Raw genomic sequence first — 5,594 nt, forward strand, 5'->3', positions numbered from 1 at the left:
TATAAAGATGTACTGAGGAGGAGAAAACTCAGGCATGCAGGTTTCCTCACGATGTTTTCGGAAGAGAAGTCGAGCTCCTACCCGAAGGGATGATAGGGATGATATTGAAGCGGTGATAGCCCAATATCACCGTTTTAATAACATCCCTACTTCCCTAAACCTATCCCTATCCCTATCGCTACTAATATTATAAATGCCAATGTAAGTTTGTTTGTTACGCTTTCACCTAAAAACTACTACACCTAAAAGCGATCCTCATGAAACTTTGTACACAAATTTTTGAAAGTGTTAGAAGTAATATAGGATACTTTTTATCCCGACATTAAGCTCGGTTCCTTTGGGAGAGGGGATGAAAGTGATTGACGATTTTACACCATAACTCCAACAAATTATAACCGATTTAAATAATTATTTTTGTACTTTAGAGGTTATAATATGTGTTTCATTTTGTCCAAACTTTGTGTAGATCTGATGAATGTGGTTGGAGATAGAGGACAGAACTCATCAGTGGACGGAAGCAAACCCCTCATTTAAGGCTTAGCGACTATAAAAACAAAATCAAACGCAGACGAAGTCGCGGGCAACAGCTAGTATATCATAAATTAGGGTCTAATATAGTTACTATATTGAACCTTTTTTATATGTTTTACCTATGTGGGCCAAGTTGCCTAAAGAAATAAATAATAATGATATATTTTGACAACCGACTGGCGCAGTGGGCAGAGACCATGCTGTCTGAGTTCATGGCTGTGGGCTCGATTCCCTCAACTGGAAACTGTTTGTGTGAATAACATGAATGTTTTTCAGTGGGGGTGAGTATCTGTATATTATAAGTATTTATGTATAATATTAAAAAATATTCATCAGTCATCTTACGACCCATAACACGAGCTACGCTTACTTTGGGGCTAGATGGCGATGTGTGTATTGTAGTAGTATATTTATTATTTTTATTTATATACCGCTAACAGGTAAGTCCACTGCTAGCTTAGACTGCATGATTACTAACCATCAGGTGAGTTTTCAGACAAGGGCTAATTAGTAATGGAATTATAGAAAAAAACTATGCAAAGTACAATGCACAATAAAGGCGAACAATTTGTAATGTACAAAATACCATGAATTTTAACGCCCAAGTAAACTAAGGTCCCAAGTAAGTTGGTCGTCGGGGCTGGCAACACTGACTTTAGGTTAGGGAAGCGGCAAAATTAAATTTGTTTTACTGGATAAAAGATGTTTGGCATTTGTCATGGGTCCTCTCTTGTTAAACATGTGACACGGGTCCCTGACGAGGGATCACTTTGTACAAAAATATCACTCAGCATACAAATCCTTTACATTTGTCGCGATTATGAGATTGCTTTAATGATATGTTTATATTATGCTTGTGAAATATATTTGTTTGTGATTGTCAGGCAAGTTTTTTTAAAGAGGTGTTGGAAAAATATTTTCTATCTTACGAAAGCTCTGCGCTATAAAACGTGTAAATGAAACCGAAATATTATTTATTTTGTTCGAAAGGTGAATTAGTCAAGAGTGTTCTTAGCTATGTTTGAGGAAAACCGGTCCAAGATGGCCGCTACAAAATGGCGAATTACATATTTTTCACAATCCCCACAATATGGTTATCAAATAAAAGGGCTTAACTATTAGAATACTATACGCTATGACAAATTTCAAATCCAGGATAGCTGTCACTACATATAAATATAGATATTTTTTTAAATATAAGTTATGTTTATTTTTTTTAATGACAAGGTTGCTTGGAAGAATCCGGCTCCGCTTTCAGCTCTCACAAGATAGAAAAATGAATGTTAAAATGCAAAATGTATATTGTTGATGTTGGAAAAAAGCAACTGCTGAGTTTCTTGCCGGCTTCTTCTCGGTAGAATCTGCCTTCCGAACCGGTGGTAGAATCACTACAAACAGACAGACTTGACTTTTCAAAAGTGCTTATATTAGGCCTACTTGAAATAAATGAATTTTGAATTTTGAATTTTTTTGAATCACAATAACCTCAATATGGGTATCAAATGAAAGAGATTGACTTGAAGTATAATGTACGCACTTCATGTGAAATCCTCATGTGATAATAACTTTATGTATTTAGACGAAAGACTTAAGTTAATGGTTTTCTGCCGTCCGCTGAGGAGATAAGCGCTTACTAGAAGTTAAATAAAACATACACACACACAAAACAGCATATTCTACTAAATAAGGAAAAGCAAATCTACTAAAGGTAAATACGTAAAGCGTGTTCTAAAACTGCCGGAAAATCCTTCATGGAATTAAGCAGGGCTCTCTCTTATCCAATTTGTTTTGTACTTTAATTTACATTACATTTTTATTTTCACGTACGCGTGTATAGTCCCATTCACGAGGTGTATAAAGAATTTCGATCTAATTGAGTTTCACCCGTAAAAAGATTTGGGAGTGATTTTATTCGCACTCAGTAATACTTTGCTTTGTTCATGTGTACCATTTTCGTGTACTGTAAGATAGGGCTAACCTGTTAGCTAATAGGTTTCTACGCGACATCGCACCGGAAAACTGAATCGCTTAATGGCACGTCTTTGTCGATATGATGGTAACTAGCCACGGCCAAAGCTTCCCACCAGGCCAGACCAGAGAAAAATCCGACGAGGTGGACAGACGACATCGATTTTAAGCACCTTAAAAAAGTAGGTACTGCTTTGAGATGCTTGAATTCAATGGGTCTGATATAATAGTCAACATAAATAACTAAACAGTTAAATTATATTTTACTTTAGTTGTAGAAATTATCCGAGGATTATGTCGTGTTAAGATTGACCTTTATTATTGAAAGTTTAAATATAAAGGTCAGAATCTTTTATATCTTCAAAATAAACGATTGTGACCTTAATTATTTCTACAAATACTTGAGTAGCTAGTCCCTAAAACAATGCTTTTATTGTTGAACTAATTGTTATGTTGTGTTGTATTATGATAAAGCGATTTTTTGTAACGAAGGAAACCTACTGATAAAAATTCACACACTTAAGAAAAAAAGATAGACGGAATATGTTGCTCAAGACAAATCTGGTAAATATGACAGTAAGCTGGTTTTTAATTTAAGAAATAATAATTTATTATCATCATCTGTTTGGGCCATTCATTTACATTTCTCATCTGTGGTCTGAACCATAAATGTCTATGGGTTCTGTGGTCGTCAAAAACTAAGGTAATTTTTGTTAATTCATACTTTTTAAACTGAAATGTTCATTAAAGAAAACTAAGTCATGGATTACAACCAACTATTATAATATTCATACTACGTGAATTTTTATTTAAACAAGTCCCAAATCAAAAGTCACCGGCGTCAGCGCATTGGGAGGAAAATTCTACATCATCCTCACATCGACCCATTACCGGGCCTCTGCAGAGCACGGGTCTCCTCCCACAATGAGAAAGAGCTAAGGCCGCAATCTACTACACTTGCTCAGTGCGTATTCATGGACGCCACACACCTTTAAGAACATTTATAACTATCACGCATGCAGGTTTCCTTACGATGGTTTCCTTCACCGCCGAAGCATATCTAACTAAATAAATATATTTATTTAGTTCGCAAAACTGACAATCAACTGCTTACTCTAATATAAACTATAGGACTATATGGCATGTGTATACAATTATGCCTTCTCGATGAGAACTTAGCATGCAAATCCGTTGGGTACATAAGGTATGGAACGAATCTTTTCGTTTCCTTTGCTCACTAGACTTAAAAGAAAAAAAAAGAAAGCAATAAGTGTACAAACAAAAGAATTACTTAACGCTCAACTCAAGGCTTCATTTCAAGGTCAACTTGTTCATATAGACTATCGAACTACGGCTTTTCGCTAGTCTATTAACTATGGTAAAACCTAAGACACAAAATTTATTTCGTGCTCAGTTATGATTTTAATGCCACAGACAATCCGGGCTTTGTTTTTTAACAACTTTTCCGACCATTCTATTTGAATATATCTGTAAAAGGCGCTTATTATGTGTACATAACTATATTTATTCCATTGTAGCAAGGTCAAGGCGATAATATTCCGATTACTGTTAAACAACCTGTAACCGAATTACGAAGTAATGTCGAAGGATGCATAAGTATATTTCATAAGGAATCATCCTGAAAAAATATTAAATCAAAAGAAGCATATAGCATATTTTTTCCATAAAAACGAATCTAAAACATTCTAAGTGTTTACTACAACCCTATTGAAGATAAAAGACCGACACCGACACGCGCATAATACTACGCTACGCGACGCGTACGTAATAAAGTGACAAGAGTCATTTGAATTTAATTTTGCATGTGATGTTAGGGCTAGATACAGCCATTTCTTTCAGTAAAAAGCCTGACAGTGATCTATTCAAAAACTTTTAGCGTTTCAGTTTCACAGATACTGTAAGAAGTCTTAGATACTGTAAATAATGTACCTCTAAAGCCTGTGATGTTTTATTTCGGTTTTTATTTACACGTTGTATAGTCTATTAGTCTATGCACTCATAATAACAGAGCAATATTATTATTTTATCAGAAATATTCCGCAGGAAACAATTGCTGGGAGCACGCGAAAGCCCACTCCGTCTTAGTCCGCCTTTTGAATATTAGCGCACAAATTATTTTTCTAATAACAACAAATTTCATCTGAGAAAAAACTTATTTTTGTTTCATCCTTATTTTTAGGGTCCCGTACCCAAAAAGTAAAATATATAAATTTAAAAATTAAGACTGAATTTTGTGTACATTATTCTACTAGTTTCCTTTCATTTCATACCCATATAGGAAGAGAAGTGTTTAAAACGTAAACCACCTTTTTGCTTCGGCCATTTTGAACCGACATTATCACACATAGCTAAAAACAATCCCGACTAATTCTCATTCAAGCAAAAAAATCAGTTCCTCCCGTCGGGAAATACGAAACCATAGACCACTATTATGAAAAATAACATTATTTTGCCGCGAAAAGCAGGAGAATCTGTATGTTGTTATTTATAATTTCTTTAAACACACCAAACAGATCTTCGGTCTACTCACGTTTCGCTCCGAAACCGGAGCATACTCAGGAGATGTTGACTTTACAATAAATAATTGTTAAAAATAAAATGTTTGAACAACAATTATAGTAAATCGGTTTGGTGTGGAATATAAAGATTGAAGAAGGTGCCGTACCTTCTAATAAATTGTTAAACAAAACAATTATTCATTTCGCGAAGTGTAGCGAATTAAGGTTAATTTTCATAATAGTTTCTCAAATTATTCATCTTACATTTTAAGTACTATAATAAAGTTTCGTTGGTTAGCTAAGAGCTTATATATATATATAACTTCCGCTATTCTAACCCAACTTACCGCGTTACATCGCCCGCCCGCAGTTTTACTTTGTTTTCTCAGCTGATATTAGCTGTATTGTGATGTTAAATAACTTATCTGTAACCATTCTTAAGAATTGGGATTAAATGTAAATTCGGCTGGTATTATCACAGATTCGAGCGTTAGTTCTAACAAAAAGAATGGAACAACTACAGCTTTATTGTTTGTAAAGATAAAAGATAGATAAATAGATAGATAAAATAGACTA

Source organism: Pararge aegeria, chromosome 3 (genome assembly GCF_905163445.1).
Source record: "Pararge aegeria chromosome 3, ilParAegt1.1, whole genome shotgun sequence".
NCBI lineage: Eukaryota > Metazoa > Arthropoda > Insecta > Lepidoptera > Nymphalidae > Pararge > Pararge aegeria.